This window comes from Drosophila serrata, unplaced genomic scaffold (genome assembly GCF_035046125.1).
Source record: "Drosophila serrata isolate PLE 108 unplaced genomic scaffold, ASM3504612v1 contig_261, whole genome shotgun sequence".
In the NCBI taxonomy this organism is placed as follows: domain Eukaryota; kingdom Metazoa; phylum Arthropoda; class Insecta; order Diptera; family Drosophilidae; genus Drosophila; species Drosophila serrata.
This window is the reverse complement of record NW_028257159.1, coordinates 45,092-63,808: the sequence shown is the minus strand read 5'-3', so window position 1 is coordinate 63,808 and position 18,717 is coordinate 45,092. Positions and strand designations below refer to the sequence as shown.

Here is an 18,717-nt window from a genome sequence, read left to right as displayed (position 1 = left end):
TACGCGGTTTAAATTGGGATGCAAACCAAAGATTACCTTCCTACTCTAGTAGACTAAAGCGCCAGGAGGATACTCACAATTCTTCTGTGGTATGGACTTTAAGAGAGCGCAACAGTTTGAGCTCCACTTTCGAAGTTTGAATTCAGGCTCGCTCAGGAGTAGAATTGATTAATCTTTGAGCGCAATGAGATCCTTAATTTTATCGCATCCAGTTGGAATGTCATCAACATAAGCATCTCTGTTAAGCAAATAGCAGCATTTGGATACAAGTCGGCATATTCGCTCGCGAGCTGCTTGAGAAGTCGATCGGCCAAGAACGGCGATGAAGTTAATCCGTACGTGACTTTCAGCAAGCAATAGTGTTCCAGCGTAGCGTTTTCCTCCTTTCTTCAAACTATACGTTGGTATTGAGTGTGCTCGTTTAATACCAAAATGCCTCTAAACATGTTCTCGATGTCGGCACAAAATACATTAAGATGCTGACGGTAAGGAAAGCTTACTCCAATTAAATCCCTTTGAATCGGTGGACCTATGTGCAGTCGTGAATAACCCTTGGAATCCATTCTTGATCTGTCAAATACCACTTGGCATCGTGTAGCAGTGCTATCTGGCTTAAACACTGCATGGTAGGCCAATTAATTGCAGCGGGCGGGATCTTAATCCGCGGCAGCAACAGGTTTTAATTCCATGTGCCCTCTTTTTAGGTTATCATCCATAAAGCTAACATATTGTTGTTTAAATCCAGGGAATTTTCAAATTTTCCGTTCCAGGGTGGAGACGCGATTTAAAGCTTGTGCCAACGTAGAACCAAATGGAGGAATGGGCTCCTTGAAGGCGTATTGAACACTGTATACACCATCTTAACTGTAAGCATGCGTTGCAAGAAAATATTGTACAGCAGAATCATTGGCGTCAATCGTTGTTCTACTAAAGATAAAGATCCAAGTCCTCATGAGCGTGGTGGATTTGTGCGTGCGTCACTGCTTCGTTACAATCATTATAGCTGCCCCAACTAAAATTAGTATGTAGTGCAACGGGGTAATTGATACCAAACTCTCGTTGATATCCACTATATATGTTCCATAGTTGATTTGCGCCTAGAATAACGTCGATTTTTTCCTAGAACTTCATACGTTGGATCCGCCAAGGGAAGACTGAGAATCTTGTTCCAGAAAGGAGCGCTGAAATTCACGTGCTGAGCTGGAATCGAAGAAGTCAAAGAAATCATAAATAGACCAGAGACCTCCAATGTTGCAGTAGTGTTTCTTGAGAGCAGGTAAAGCTGACGCGATCTCGGCTAACACCAGCTGGGTTAGCACCTAAACCAACCAGCGAAGTGCGAGCATGCGTGCGTGAAATGTCGATTCGTTGTATGAAAGAACCGGCTACCGTAGTTATTGTCGAGTCAGTATCGAGCAATAACCAACAAGTTATCTCGCTACCTCAATTACATTGGCAAGAATAGTTGGCAGCAAATTTTGATTATTAGCCCTCTTCAGAGCGGCTAACAGCGGCATCACCAGCATGTTAATTAACAGCTTTGCCTTCAGCAACAGACAGATGATGACAGGAACCGATATTGACTCAGTCAGGTGAAATAACGTGTAATGCTTCCCGTTGCACTGACGGCAAGTGTTCGAAGAGTTGCAATCCCTGACTTAATGCGATTGACTTAGGCAATTGAAGCAAAGCTTAAAATCCATAATATGCATTTTATTGTGCGATTCTTGACAATATATACATTCGCGCGTGTAAGTCACGAATACATTCGTCGGCACAGTCAATTACTTTTCTTAATTCAACGATATTCGAATTGTCAGCGGTAGGCAACGACAAAAAATTGTGAACGAAAGATCGAGCGATGAGGGCCTTTTTGTAATAAGGATTTTCCAATTTTTCCCATGCGTCCTGATAATTGTCATTACAAACGGGAATATATCCAAATAAGATTTCAGGTAATTCAATTTTTAGAACCTGGAGAGCTTCTTGTAATTGTGTACTGAACTTAAAAACTAAACTAAACACTAAACTGGCTCCAAACCTCGTATTTTCCGTAAAGTTTGGAAATCCGAATTTTCTCCAACCTTAAATGCTGCTCCCGATGAGGAATGAATTTGTTCCAATAGCTGATTTTGTCCCTCGATTAAACGTTCCGCTCTACTTCAGAGTAAAAGATTAGACTGTTCTTGTCCTTAAAATAGGTGCGCACTGTAGAACTCGTCCTCGTATTCGCGTATATTCAATCTGGGTCTTTATATCCCTCCTCCATGTTGAATGCCACTAAGTCATCAGAGAGCTCCATAAAGTGGTTGAAAGTGGCTACTAAACGATCCAGTTTTAGGTGCAATGTTTCTCTGCGAAAACTCCGAAGCACTGTCAAGAGCGCGTATTATTTGCCCCTTGAAGGCACCACATTGTTGGGTCGTCCGATGCATTATCGAGCTCAATATATAAAGCGGTCAATTTGACTTTTATTGTCCACAAATATAAATTTGAAAACAATCGCGGTTATCCAGCTACTGGAAAGGACCAAAAATGTTTATGAATTGTATAAATGTTTTCTTAGGTGTTTTGAGTTTAACAGTAACGGGGTTATGAAAAGCGAGCGGCTGCGGGTAAAGTTCAACTTAACTAACAAAGATAAGATAATCGCGTGATTTTCATATACATATGCATATAGGCTGCCTTTTCGGCTATGCATGTGAGCTTAAAGCACAAGACACCTATGATCAATAAACTAGGACCGATTATATGCAACTAATAACAATTGATAATAATAGTAGTATTCAATTCCTCATCACTTCTAGTTAGCGGATTAATGGGATTCCCAGTAGCGGATCGGATGTCAACAATTATAGAGGAATCTCTGAGTTGTCTGCTATTCCAAATTTTTCCGAAAATATATTTACTCCTCATTTTCAGCACATTTGCAGATCAGTTATTTCTTTATGTCAACATGGATTTATTAAGCAAACAACTACTAACCTTTTGGAGCTCTCTTTCTATATTATTAAGGGCTTCCATAATAACTTTCAGACAGATGTAATCTATACTCATTTCAGTAAAGCATTTGCTCAGTTAACCCTTCTAGTTAGGGAACTCGATTTAATGGGATTCCCAATTGATCTTAGTTGGATCTCAAGTTATCTGAATGGCAGGACGCAAAAGGTCCTTTTTAAGAAGAACATTTTTAATGCCCTCAGGGTTACTTCTGGCGTCCCGCAGGGTAGCCATTTCTGTCCCCTATCGTTAACATTATCTTTTAACGACCTGCCTAAAGTTCTGACTATCTTCAGAGTACTCATGTACGCTGACGACGTCAAGCTTTGTGTGCAATATAAGGACGTCTCCTGCTAATCAGATTTACAAAAAGATCTTAATAATTTTCAATCATGGTGCCGCGTAAACTTATTAAAATTAGATGGCTCTACATGAAAACTTATGGCTCTCTCATATTGTTTCCAAGCTTGCAACTTACACGTTTAACTGCTGCTCTTTTGAAAGAATTAATTCAGTATTTGATTTGGGCGTCCGCTTAGACCAAAAACTTGACTTTATTGATCATATTTCGTCAATGATGAATACTTACTTAATATTTATATATTTTATTAGTTCGACCTATCTTGGAGTATGGATCTTGCGTTTGGAGCCCTCAGTACGGCGTCCATAGTAAGCGTATTGAGTCGGTTCAAAAGAGCTTTTTACTTTTCACTCTACGCGGTTTAAATTGGGATGCAAACCAAAGATTACCTTCCTACTCTGGTATACTCCTATTAATTAACTTGCCGTCTTTAGCCAATCGTAGACGAAGCTAAAAATAACATTTATTTATAACCTTGTCCATGGTGATATGGAAATGGCTGACTTGTGGAGTCAGCTCAATTTCCACGTACCTATAGAAGTACTAGATCCTATATCCCATTAGTGTTGCGCCACTGTAGAACCTCCTTCGAACTGCATGAACCTTGTAGAGTCTGATGTGCAAATTATAATGGTTTGTACACACTAATCTTCAATGGAGATAGTCTTTCTAAATTAAAAACTTTAATACTATCACAACTAGTAAACATGCAAGCAAAGAACCTAGCAGCACGCCGGGAGTCAATTTCCTCGTATTCTGTCCTATATTTTCCATCGCGCCTACTAATACCTAACCCAAACAGGCACGTGCCTGGTTTCATACGGACAACTTCATTGAATTAATTGTAGTGCATCAATGTACATTAAAATAAAATACATATATACAGTTCCTCTTCGTATTCCATGTGCTTTGATTTTTGATTACTAAATTTGATTACGAACTATTTTCTTTTTACCTTTCTACTTAGGATTATGGTTTGAAGGGGCGTATATACAAATTAACCTGTTTGTACAGGTTATTAACCGAAATTATGGGATTTACATTGTTTGATATTACTTAGTCGGAGCCAAAGCTTCTTTTACCTCGCCAAATCCAAACTTTGTAGATTAAGTATCGCGTGTGCATGCTGCTTTTCTGATTTGTGTGCTTTTGCACATTTCGCATTCATTTTTTGTCTTCTTTGTTTTTCTTTTGTTTGCGACGTCGCAACAGATAAACGTTTTAGTTATCTTTCTCCCACGCTCTCCCGCTCTCTCGCTTTCGCTGTGCCGCTGCACTTCTTATCTTATCTTATCTCCCACACTCTCCCACTCTCTCGCTCTCGCCGTGACTCTGCATTTCTTCTAGGACTTATTTTATTCTTAAGTACAAGTACAGTGGTAAGTTTTGATAATGTCCGCTAATATTGTCTGTTTCGCCTAACCTTCAAAAAGACTATTTCTGCAGGTGATTTTACAATCAGCTGCTGGCTGTGCGGCAACATCATGCACGTCAAGTCTATAGATGTTGCAGCACGGACGGTAGACGATGTGAAAAAACATCGGCCTGCGTTACTGCTGCGAGGCCTGTCGCGATGTAGAAAGGGAGATGATTTTTTTCATACAGCAAACCAAAAACGGTTTAAAGGGCATTTTATCGAGTTTTCGTAAAACTCTTGAAATGTTCTTGGCGCTGGACACACAATCTTATAGCCTAACGCTATTAAATGAGATAATTAGTCTGCCTTGCCAAAAGCCATTATTGCGGTTCCACCAACGAGCCTTTTTTTTGTTTCGCGGCTCTCCCCTGATCAAACATAGGAAGATGTTCTCGCCTTTATACAAGGCAACACCAGACCCGATAAAGTCCAAATAGAGGTGGAAAAATTTAAATTTTCTTACTCTAGGGATATTTCATCTTTCAAAATAAATGTCCCTAACGAGCTATTTAACACTATTTGCTCTCCCAACTTCTGGCCATAGTACGTTGTTTTTAAGAAGTTCGAAGCGAAGAAAAAGAAAAAGCGGCCTGTAGCAATAATTCTTCCCAGACCTTATCATACTACTGCGCCTTCTACGACTTCCAATCCCGACCCAAAAAACTAACCCACTCCCTAGGTATTTCCTTCCAGAATGCAAGAGGCTTACGTAGTAAGCTCCCTAACTTGTATTCTGATAGCCTTTCGTTTGCATCTCAGGTTATTGTGCTCACAGAAACCTGGTTAAAGCCGGAGATTTTGAGCTCCGAAGTTTTTCCAGCTGTGTTCACGGTATATCGGCTAGATCGCCCTATCAGACGCGGGGGTGGAGTTCTTATAGCGGTGGACTCCTCACTCACGTCAGAACTATTAACCTTCGAGGAATGCAACGATGTTGAATTTCTCTGTGTGAAGCTATCTATGAAAGGTAGCTCCATTTTTATTACCTGTTCCTACATACCTCCATTGCGGGAACTTCCTATTTATTGGAACCACCTTTCCGCTATTCAGATGGTTTCCAGTAGACTTTTGGATAGAGACCAGTTGGTAGTCCCTAGTGCTATTTGGTGCTCAAATAATTCCACCAATACTCTCCTAACTTTTTACCAACATGACTATCGCTTCATCGTCTCAAGTCAACCATGTGCGAATTTCCTTTCAGCGCTTGCTCGATCTTTGTTTCGTCTCTGATCCTGCGAGAGTAAGTTTAGCCAGAGGGGCGCCTTTGACGCAGCCCAAAGATCCGTATCATCCTACTTTCGATGTGACTCTTGATATTGGGTCTGACGTTATATATATGAGTTCAATTGGTCCGATCTATTCATGTGCACTGACGTGGCAGTTGCTATTCTCTTCAGAAATTGTTTACCTTATCCTAAGAAACCTCCCACTTTCCCATTATTTGAAAGGAATCGTTTTTTCTTCCTGAAAAAAGCTAGCAAATTGGATGCCAGCAATTATAGAGAAATCTCTAAGATGAAAATCGGTAAACAACAATAAGAATATTAACAAAAATAAGTTTGGCGGTGAAAATAATCGTGTAAATACTTTTGACCGTCACCCGTCTATGTGTCATGTGATTGTGTCACGTTTTTCTCTTTTTTCTTAGGGTGCTCTCTTTACGATTCGCACAGACAATCGCATGATATTTTTTTAGCTGGCCAGGGCAGATATCCGGGCGTCTTAAAGACACAATAGTCATACGACACCTTGGCGATCAGGTCTAGTAAAAAGAAGACCGGCGCCTATCAAATAGTATATATAGTCGGTCCAGTCCGGCGGCAGCTTGGCGTCTTGCAGTTCGATGACACTCTGTGGTATATCCCGATATCGTATGTCCATGTAGTCAGGTATGTCCGAGCTGCGCTTCTTGAGCCAATTTAGTAGCAATCGCATTGCAGCTTGTTGCCGCAGGTAAATGCGTTGACCCAGACCAGAATGCATGAAAGTGTTGTTCAGGAAATATTTGGGTATCTTATTCAACAAATTATTCCGCATGTAGATCCGCATGTAGATGGAAGCTCTCGATAAATTTGGTGCCTTCGAACTCGTTCATAGACAATATCTGGTTGTTGTCGGCCACCAGCCGATTGATGTTGTGATAGGTGGGATTCGTTTGGAAATAGTCACCGAAGCTTTTTTCCTGTTGTTTGTAATGTTCAGCACGTAGGTGTTGTCTGGCAGCCGCTGAGGTAGTTCCACCAGTCCGAGATTAGAGCAATCAACATGACACTGTGGCTTCGACTGATTGTCCTGTATAATCATAATGTTCTTCAACACTTGCAGTTGCCATGACTGGGTATCACCGGGCAATTGGTCACGCAGCGCTTACGATTCTCCAGCTGCTCTATGGAGATCTTGTCCTTGAATTGGAACCAAGTCCGAGTGGCATTGTACTGGCAGTAGGAGTGTCCAGGGTTCAAAAAGTTCATCGATTCATTGTGTATGATCTCGCTAAGAGGAGTGCGCAGCATGCGTCTGTTGCCACTTATATCCAGAGTTATGTTTTTGTTCTGATTCCGATGCGGCACCAGCGATAGGTTGTTGCTCGAAATACCAAAGAAGTCCAGATGGGGCACATCCTTAACCGCCCGCGAATGAATCTCCAATATGTTGCTATTCGATATATTTAGGCACTTAAGGGAAAAGAGTCGCAGAAGATCGTTCACCAATATTATATTGCCATCTGTCATGGCCAGCGACTGCAGCGAACGAAAGATGGGATTCGACAGATCCACATCCTTCACGGTCATGTTACGCACATGCAGATTGGTCCACTTGTAGATGTTGCTGCAGCTGGAGATCCTCGACACCTGGTAGATGTTGCAACAGTACCCTTGCACTGGCATATTCGGTTCTGCCTCTGCTGGCGGTGTCAGGGCAGCATCGGTTGCTTCATCATTGCCCTCTGGTACTTCATATATATAAAAGCAGAGCTTGAGGTAATCGGGTACCTCCGAAGCCGGTTCCGCCACAGCAGTTGTTGTTGTCGTCGTCGTTGTGGTCGTCGTGGACGTGGAGGTAGACGAGGACGTGGTTGTGCCTGTTGTGGCAATGACTTCTGGTTAGGGCGTGCCGGCGTCTGCAACAGCTTCAGGCTGCGGTGTGCTGTGAGCTGCCGAGCCCAAGGCCGGATTTGACAAGGTCGTCAAGGTGAGGTCAGTGGTATTGCCAGGAGCTATTCTTGGCTCCTCCACTGAGGGCAAGCCCTGCGAGAACTCCTCGTTAGAGGTGGAGGAAACATCCTTTGTCCTTTCTGGATGCATGCCTGCGCGGGCCACGACCAGCAAGAGAAGCAGGAGAAGCCAGGATGCGACGTGTTTCGAATGAGGGAACATCACGTTTGGACCTCTTCCAATAACGGCAGTCAATAGGGAAGCGTAGCTAAACTCCTTGACGGCAGAACCCAAAAGAGGCTGTTGAAGAATTCCAGTCCCGAGAAATCACACGTCTATTGCCAGGAGGATCGCTGCCATTTATATGATGTGCGCACATTAATGAGCAAACAAAAGGCCAAAGTGTACACGGAATAAGTTAAAAAATTAAATAAAAGACGTCGGCTATCCGTAAACTATTTAAAAGCATAATTACTCCTCACTTGCAAAACCTTTGTAGATCAATTGTCTTGACTAGCAAGCTTTGAGTGCAATATAAGGACGTCGCCTGTCAGTCGAATTTACAAAAAGATCTTAATAATTTTCAAACTTGGTGCTGTCTAAACTTATTAATCTTAAACGGCTCTAAATGCAAGCTAAGGATATTTTCTCGTGTCGTTCGTAAGCTTCCAACTGACACACTGAACTGCTGCTCTTTGGAAAGAATTAATTCAGTTGATGATTTTGGCGTCCGCTTGCACTTAAAACTTGACTTTATTGATCATTTTTCGTCTATGGTGTATAGAGCGAGGGGTGTGCTTGGATTTATTAAACGGTGGTCGAAGGAATTCAATGACCTTTATGTTACTGTTGGCTGATCTTAAAATTTTGAAGTCTAGTGTAGTTAGTTTAGGGCGAAGGCGAGAGCGCAATAAAGCTCTCTTGCGCTCTTCGCGATTTCGCCTCGCCTTCGCCAACCTTCGCATAAGCTAGGATAAGCAAGAAATATATGAAACTCTTAAAATTGATTTCAAACTCTCGCATCATTTTCGTCCACGCCAAAAATTCTTGTCACCAAGTCTCGGTTTATTCAATAACTATTTTTAATAAACTAATTAAAAAATTCACGGCGCCCCCGGGTGGACAAGAATAAAAAATTGGCAACATATTAAAAAACAAAAATAATAGTCACAGATATACATATGTATCTATATATATATAAATGCTCTGTTTGTGTCTACTTACTTCATAGACTTGAAAAGTTCTGAACCGTTTAAGCGCAAATTTTTACACAACATGCGTTGAGGTTCCAGCTCGGTTATTGTCTACTTTTGATGTTGATAGCTTATCTGCGTTTGCGAATATATCAGCTTTTTTTTCGCGTTTCCCAGTGCCCCTACTGCTGCGCCCTCTACAGGCAGCCAGCTGAGAGCATTTTTATATATATAGATAAGTGCAGTTCAACAAGCAAGTGTTGTTGTGCTTGTAAAAAATTGTTGACCGCGACGCGCAGTGTGAATAATTTAAATAAATTAACCGTGTCGGTCGCGAAAATACTCTAACCTGCGCCAACTACTGCCATCAACGAGGGATCACCAACGTACAGAAAAGTAGCAGCTGGAATATATTTACATATACATATATCGCCAATCAGAGGTATTTGTGCAAAAAATTGAAAGCTGGAGTGTGAAATAAATTAATTTTTTATTGTCTTGTGCTGAAATATTGCACCTCGCTTTCAATTCTTGGCACATATGTACGTATTTATATAGTAGAGCAACATTGCATGATTAATTTATTCAATTATATTGTCTCAAATTTACATATATACATACATAAAATTGAATCGCACTTGGACGCAACTTTTATTTATGTTATTTATTGTATATAATATTCCAATCACGGTCGCCCCCTTCCCCTCCTCACTCGTTAGAACTCGCTTTAATAGTTGGGAAGTTAATCCAAGCTTGCGCACCAATACATAAAGCCTTATATACTTTTTCGTTTTCGCTTTCGCTTGTGTGCCGGTGTAGCTGTTGTTGTTGTTGGGCCCTCTTAGTTTGGCGCGCTTATATTAGCGGACCGCCAAGTGACGCGCTACCCTGTTTTTGTCGGGTATACTCTTTTTCGGTCATTTGACTGGCGGACCGCCAAGTGACGCGCTACCCTGTATTTGTCGGGTATACACTTTTCGGCATCACTTGCACCCACTATTAATATTGATACTGCGTAACTCGTTTCAATTAAATAAATTATTAAATTAATATTAAAAATATTTAATAGATTTTTCGAACAAAACAAAAATATTAATTAATTAATTATTAATATTAAATATTTATTAAAATTAAAAAGCAATTTTTATATATATATATGTATATATTTATTCTTTTTAATTTAGTGTTTATTTGATTATATTTTGATATTATTTATATTTGATTCGAAAGCTATAATTAATACTTTTGACGTCTTTCTGATTTAAACAATATTTTTCTGGAGGAGTAAAAAATCAAAGTTTCAAAGTCGCCGATTAAACGGAGGCTGCAACAGGGTTCGATTCCGATTTTAGAAGAAGAATTAAAATGTCGACTCGAAAACTTTAATGCTTCAATTAACAAGGCAAATCAAATACAAGAACAGATAGAGGACATAGATAGTGGCGATGAATATGGCGACGAGTTGGAAGAACTTAGCATCGTGACCAAGGCAAAATTAATGTTGCCTTTAAGCGCTCTCTCTCAAACCGGGTTTTTGTTACTTCTTTTGTTCCTCAAAGGAGCCACCTTGGGCCACTTCTGTTCGGCCTCTTTATCAATGACTTGCCTGAAGGGGTTCTACACTCAAGTGTGATGATGTACGCAGATGACGTCAAACTTTGTTTGCCATTGACGAACTCTCATTCACACAACCTTTTGCAAACTGACCTCAATAACATGGAATCCTGGTGCATTAATAATCTCCTCTTTCTCAACAACTTCAAATGCAAATTTATGTCATTTTACCGGAAGAATTGCCTGCTCGCCAATTACTCTATAGGTGCGTGCGATCTTGAACGCATCTATACGGTAACAGATCTCGGAGTCCTATTTAACCACACCCTTAATTTTAATGACCACATTGGTCTAATTATTAGTAAAGCTCGAGGGGTTTTCGCCTTTGTTAAGCGATGGTCAAAGGAGTTTGATGATCCTTACACATTAAAACTTCTCTGCCGCGGCGTTATCTTTATACTTAAGCTACTCAATGGTCAAATTTGCTCCACGTATTTATTAAGCAAATTACGTCTCGCAGTCCCTTTAAGGCCTTCTCGTCATTTTCGTCCAATAGCCCTTAACGTTTGTAAAACGAATAATGACGAGCATGATCCTTTCCGTGTTCTATGTTCCATGTACAATAAGTATTATTCTCTGTTACATGTTGAATTGTCCTACGAGTTAAATGTCCAAAATCTGTTAAGTTACCTATCCTTACCTCTGCCAACCTGATGTGAGTCGGAGCACATCGTTAAAAAACACTCCCTTTTTGTTGTGCAGAGGTAAGGGTACAATATAATTTTAAGAATGGCAGTTCATTGCTATTTTCTTTTATAAATAAATAAATAAATTATTATCTGCCATTAGGACAGCAGCCAGCAGCGAAACTCCGGGATCAGCTGCTGTAGCACCAACTCGTGCGCGACTTCCGAATTTGGCATTGCCAAAATTTAGTGGAAATTATTCGGAATTTAAAAATTTTATTAGCCTCTTCGAAACTTTGGTTCATAAAGATGCCAGCATTCCAGTTATCGAAAAATTTAACCATTTAATTTCATGTCTCTCTGGTGAAGCTTTAGGAACAATTAAAGCCTACCAAGTCACCGAGAGTAATTACGAAAAGGCGATGGCCAGTTTGAAAATTGTTTACGACAACGAAGGCCTCATCTGTATGAATAATATTTCAACATTGTTTAGTCTTCCAAAAATATCGCATCAATCCGCATCCTCCTTGAGAAATCCTATCGACACTGCTTCGTCGATTTACGGTTCTCTGCTATCGATAGGAGATAATACAAAAATTTCGAACGCAATGTTGATATATTTGGTATTAAATAGAGTCGACCCAGTGACCAAACAAAAATGGGAAGAACAGCTCGATTATGAGACATTGCCACTTTGGTCCGATTGTGAGAAAATGTTAAATCGCCGATACCAGCATTTATCGGCAGAAGAATCGACAAAACCAAAGCTGGAAAAATTTCCGCCGAACGAACCACATAATCGAAGCTCATTTTCGTGTTCCTCCTCCAACAGGAAGCCTCAGCAAACTTGTAGCTATTGCAATGCAGAAGATCATTCGCTATAGAATTGCAGCCCGTTTGGGCGTCTCTCTGTAATGCAAAGGTTCAAGTTTGTCAAATTAGCCTCCCTATGCATCAATTGTCTGCGAAAAGGCCATACTGTGTCAAAATGCAAAGGAAAAAAGCGTCGAGCTTGTGACCGCTCACATCACATTCTGCTCCACAGATATACAGTGCCTGATAAAAGTTTAGCATTGCCACCCCTTCAAAAGAATATTTCTCCTCCTTTTAACCAAGAGCAGCTATCCACGTCACATTTTATGCATGCTACGTCATTGGACAGGGTAATCTTGGCTACGTCAATCGTAAGCGTGCTCACGAAAAGCGGTGAATACGTTTTAGCCCGAGCACTTCTGGACTCTGGGTCTCAAACGAATTTTATAACGGAAAAATTACCGAACCGCTTACAGATTCGTAGAGAGGAGTCGTGTATCAACTTGCGTGGCATTGGCGAGTCCAATTCTCAAGACAAGAAATAGATACACACCGTGGTGAAGTCACGAATCAATGGGAAGGAGTTCGCGTTCGATTTCTGGATCTTGAAATCGATCACCGGCTATCATCCCGATCAATCGGTGAACGTCAGCGATTGGAAGATCCCAAAGAACCTCCCATTAGCAGACCCTTACTTTTACAAGTCCCGAAAGGTTGATATGCTAATCGGAGCCGAATCATTTTTCGAAGTGCTAGCTGTTTGTCAAATTAAACAAGGTCCTGACTCCAACTCCAACTCTTCAAAAGACCCCTCTTGGTGGGTTGTTTTGGGGAGATATAAATCTGCAGTCCCGAAGCAAGTTGTGAATAGGCAATTCCTTTTTGTCGCTTGAGAGAAGATTGTCTCGAGATCCTGACTTAAAGACCACGTACTTGAAATTTATGGAAGAATATCTCGCCTTAGGTCATATGTCGCCTACAGACAACAAAATTCCTTCCACTCCACATTATGTAATTCCCCATCAATGTGTGTTGAGGCCCCAGAGTACGTCGACAAAGTTGCGCGTTGTTTTCGATGCATCGTGCAAAACTTGATGGTGGGACCGACAATCCAAGAAGAGTTGTACTCCACTCTACTCCGCTTCCGGCTGCACAGGTATGCCCTGACTGCCGATGTAAAAAAGATCTATCGCCAAGTGATGGTTAACGAAGCGGATAGGCAGTTTCAACTCATAGTGTGGAGAAAAGACCCCTCTGAATCCTTGAGATTATACAAGCTCAACACCGTTACATATGGTAGTGGACCAGCCCCTTTTCTTGCTATTCGGAGTTTAAAAAGGTTTAGTGAATCTGCGAAACTTTCATTCCCTAGAGCTGCCGACGTAATTGGATCCGATTTTTACGTCGATGACATGCTAACTGGTGCTGCATGCGTAGAGGAGCTACGGACAATCAAGTCTGAAGTGTCTCAGGTTCTTCAAACAGCAGGTTTTGAATTGACAAAATGGTTTTCAAACTCACCTGAGGTCACTGCATCTGGGAGCACAGTTAAGTCGATACCTATCTCGGACTCAGAGTCGACTAAGGCGTTAGGAATATCTTGGTTGCCTAGCGAAGATGCCTTCAAATTTAAAATTGACGATTCTGTCATGGGTCTCCGAGCGACAAAACGGAACATTTTATCGGTAACATCAAAGCTGTTTGACCCCCTCTGCTTATTAAGTCCCATCGTAATAAAAGGAAAAATCCTATTGCAGGAACTTTGTCTTAAGATGTTAGACTGCATTAAATATGCTAAAAAACACCTTGTCTCAATTGGATAAGATAGCTATTCCTCGGATTTTGCATACTGATCCGATGTCACCGGTGCAATTACATGCCTTTGCCGACGCATTCATGAGAGCTTATGGAGCTTGCGTCTACATTATCGTTTTTGACTCTAAAGTCGAAAGTAGCGCCGCTCAAGACAAAAACGTTCCCAAGGCTTGAGTTATGTGCCGCTCACCTTCTCGCAGATCTCTGCCAGAGAATCAAACCGCTAATAAATGCCCCTATCAAACAAATCGTTTACTGGTCGGATTCGGAAGTCACTCTCCATTGGATCCGATCTCATCCATCGTCGTTGTCGACATTCGTTTCGAACAGGGTTGCGGAGATTCAATAATGGTCAGGACTACATGGCGGCATGTTCCAACGAAGCAGAACCCAAGAGATATAGTGTCTAGAGGTTGTGACGTCGACGAAATTGGACAGTCGATCTGATTCACGGGACCTCAGTTTCTGAAGGACGAGCAGGAGAACTGGCCCAAAAATGTTCATTTTGAACTCGATGAGGAAGTCTTGCGTCAAGAAGCAAGAAAGACTGTGGTCGGACTGACCGCTGCGGTGCAAACTTTCGATTTGCTAGACGTCATCGAGGGATTCTCGTCACACCTGAAACTGCTGAGAGTGTTCGCTTATATTTTCCGCTTTATAAGAAAATGTAAAGACAAAAGTATAGTTTTCGAAAAAACTCTGTCACCGACTGAATATACTGAAGCATTTAATAAGATCGTCGAAATAATTCAGAATCACGAGTATCAAATAGAAATAGTAAAAATTCGTAAAGGTTCCAAGGTCGGCCCAAGTCTTCAGCGATTGAACCCATTCATCCATGAAGACGCCGGCACTTGGTGCAATTTTTCGTTGTTGCGAGTTGGGGCGACTAGCAAACGCTCCTATATCTTACGATGCCAAGTTTCCCTTGCTGTTGACGAAACGCTCCCAATTTGTGCAGAGCTACGTCCGGCATCTGCATCACACAAATTTCCATGTCGGTCCTCGAGCACTTGTGAGCATCCTACGACAGCGTATTTGGACCATAAACGCTCAGGAACTCTGCAGTCAGACAGTTCGATCGTGTGTGCGCTGTTTTAAATACAAGCCCCGACTGATGACTCAAATTATGGGAAATCTTCCCGCAGAAAGACTCCGTGCTCTCCGCCCATTTGCGATATGTGGCGTTGATTTTTGTGGCCATGTTTATACGACATTGAAAATCCGAGGAAGGCCCCCATATAAGTTCTACATTGCCTTATTTGTTTGTTTTGCGTCCAAGGCGGTTCATTTAGAAATTGTTTCGAGACGCGATTCGCGAATTCGCATCAAAAAGCGGATGCGAATGTGCGTTCACACCCCCTCGGGCTCCTCACATGGGCGGACTATGGGAGGCAGGTGTGAAAACTGCCGAGCACCGACTCCTACGAGCGGTGGGCAGCGCACTCCTAGTACCTATTCTCAGCCTTGAAAGTCTTCCGTACTTGGAAAAATAAAGGTAAGCGTGTGGCCCTTATAACAATTAGTGACGTCACGACATATAATAGAATCAAGAAGAGACTTACCCCTCTCGATTGTTTCCCTACTTCCCCATAGCGTATGCCTGGCGTTGACGTTACACCCAAGGATGAGAGTCGTCTTAGTCTCCTTGACCGACTGCATCACCTTGATGAACGCTTCAGGGGGTGTTGGTTCGTTGTGGGCCATGTAGCTTCAAGTCTGACCACTGCAGATCTGAGTTGCTAAGATGACAATATAGAAGTTCGTTAAGGTTTTTTTGATCATCGATTACTAAGTCGTCCAACAGCTTGTTGGTGTCATCGACTTCATCTTCAAGGACATCGTCCAACTCGGCTAAGAATATTAATATTGGCATTTTGTTTTTGTGGTCGTTATTCTCCAGCTATTTTTGGCAGGGACTAGGTTCATGGTAGTTTCCCCTTCCATGCGTTGCTAATCTTAGTAATGCACTTTGCCAGAAAGTCGTTCCTTGGGTCTTCGCCCCAAAGCGACGGGTCACGGGAGTGGAGGGGAGTCAAAGGATTCATTGGGTGCTGGAGTCCCGGGAGTCCGCCGCTTGCAATTTTCGTACCGTTAAACTTTTTTAGGAGGTACCGCATAGAGGACCTTCTCCATGGAATCTGTGGTGTCTATCTATTGATATTCTCCTATAAGTCGACTTGATGCACCGGTCAGGCACGGAATATACATAATCAAAAGCTATGCTGATCTTGCTTTGATCTGGTGCATCCTTACCACCCGCAAAAAGAATAACTTTTGAACTAAATAAGATAATGGAATATTTTAAACACATTTGACTACTAATTGTTGTAAAATTAATATATGTATTGGAACGTGCCATGACAACTTCATCGCCTTTTTATAGGGTAACAGAGTGAAAAATCATATTTTCTCACAGAAAATGATTTTTAAAATATATAAGTAATTTGTTAATTGTATTTTTCTTGATTTGTTAATGATTTGATTAAAAAAAATATTAAAACTGAAATAAAAATTTAAAAAAAAAAAATAAAAAATTTATATTTTTGATCATTGACTACTTATTCTTATTCTGATTCAGGAAAGATAGATGCGACTTTTGGCAGCTTCAGAAGTTATAGATACATAGTTATACGATAAAGCATTTATTCTTGTTGTTTTTGTCCATTTTCTTTGAGTGTGTTGACCTACTAAAGGAAACTTTGGATTTCAAATGCAAACAGCTCATGGATTAGCTCCTCTACTATATGAGTTTTTTTGACGGCTATGGATGGGTAGTACATCGTTAAATTCAATTTTAAAGTCTCGGAATGTTAAAAATACTAAAGTAATTTTTTACCCATAATGTTTTTCTATACAGTGTAATGTCATATGTAGGGATGATTAGGTTGGTTTACCTCGTGTATACTAGTGCTGACCTCCTGATATATATATATGGCATTTCGATATTTTGGTCATGAGGCGGAGGGCTACTATTTGTTCCATGTTTGCCAGAACATTTTTAGAACTGACCGATTGCATGGATATGATCGCTTGGCTGCCAACGAACAGGTTTATTCTCTACGTAAGCTCTGCTGCCTTGCTAATGGCGAAGACTGGAATATGCTGCATTGGCTTGGTAACTTATACGACAGCATTATCGCAGGGCTTGTACATTATATGCATGTACTGAGCATGGTTCTGAGCCGTTTTCCAGTCCTCGGATCCCATGAATATTGTTGTTTTGATCTAGTCAGATATACTGCACATGTCTCGACCAATTGAACTGTGCCCAAATCCTTGGAGCGACATATTCCCTGATGCTACTAGACGTTGTGCAGCCTTTGCAGCACTCAGTTGCGTGTGAATATCTTGGGGATTATGGTTTTGAGAGCTTTAGTGGGGGTTGTCCTTAGCACCCCTGATATGCGGAGCAGTGCCTGCCGCTGGGTTCTGTCCATAAGCTTGTATGTTTTCTGTTCCATGGTTTCTCACCACACCAAAACTCCATACAGCAGTCTCGGACGCACCACCGATATATAGACCCAGTGCATCAGAGCGGGCGAGAGACCACCTTTTTCGCCTCTCTAGTACATTGGGTTCCGAGGTATTTGACTTGTGTTCTTAGGGTCATCCTGGTTGTATCTTCCTTGTATCTCTTAGTGAAGAGAATGAGGTCCGTTTTGTCCGCATTGATATGGGGTCTTACATCATCCGTCCAGTCACAGATCTCCCTGAGAGTTGATTCCATAATCGACCTAAGGGTCGATGAAAAGACTCCCGAAATAATTATGCTTATTTCGTCAGCATAGGCTGTTATCTTCGCGGCCTTCTCCTCCTTTTGTGTATGCATGCTGGTTGGTTGACAGTAATCTACCCACATCGTTTCTGATGTAGAAAAAAGGTAAGGCTTATCGGCCTGAAGTCCTTGTAGACTAACGTGGCTGCTCTTTTCTGCTTTAGACAGGAAGACAATCCGCGAGGTCCTCCATTGGATTGGGATATAGCCCGTGTTTAGACAAGCTAAACGACGAGCCGCGCGTCCACAGTCTTCCACCGTGTTTCAGTCATCTTGCCGTTTGGGTCGCTCCGATCAATGAGTCCCACGATCAGATGTCGTTTGGTCACCTCACTAACCTTCGCTTCCTGCTTCATTGGCTTCATTGCTTTGGGTGGGGGGCTTGCCTGCTTGGGCCCGCTTTAGGGCTTGCTCGCCGGAGCGTCTTTATTAACGCTCTTGGCGGAGCATTTCCTTTTGCTAGCCAGCAGCTCCTTCACTTTATTGCCAAATCCGCCTGTTGAGGTCATCTGCGCATGCTTGGCGTAGTGTAGCCTGCCCTTTACAATCCTTTGCTCGGCTCAGGCTAGCTTTGCCTTCTTCTATTGGGAGAGGGACGCAGGCTCTGGATCTTGAGAGCTGCCTTGTACTGCGCCTTGGCTTAATTTTTTCGGCCCGTAACTGCGCGGAGAACTGGTCCCAGGTTTTGGCGAGCGGAGAAGAGTCTCTCCATCTTTTCACATGAGCTGCACGCTTTCCAGGTCCGAGTCTGTGTCCACGACGGCACCCGTGCGGCACAGCTTGCTCTGAGTTGTTGTGGTTACGGCAGAAGTGGTACAGCTAGTATGACCTGCTCTCATCATGCTAGAGGTGTGACCCCTGGCGGCAAGAATAGAGGATTCCTGCCCTTTGTGCCCGCCGGTGGTAGCAGTCCCGTCTTCCACCGACGTCTGGGCTGATATACCG

At 42.0% G+C, this 18,717-nt stretch overlaps 1 protein-coding gene and 1 pseudogene across 9 annotated transcripts in view; one reads left to right on the top strand and one right to left on the bottom strand.

Annotated features, from left to right (window-relative positions):
* Positions 1–18,717, top strand: part of Gprk1 (G protein-coupled receptor kinase 1) — a 195,309-nt gene that overhangs the window by 133,300 nt on the left and 43,292 nt on the right. The window lies entirely within an intron of this gene.
* On the bottom strand, positions 228–17,652 carry LOC147643615 (protein halfway pseudogene; annotated as a pseudogene). The gene has a single exon (XR_015271738.1). The product of XR_015271738.1 is annotated as a protein halfway pseudogene (transcript).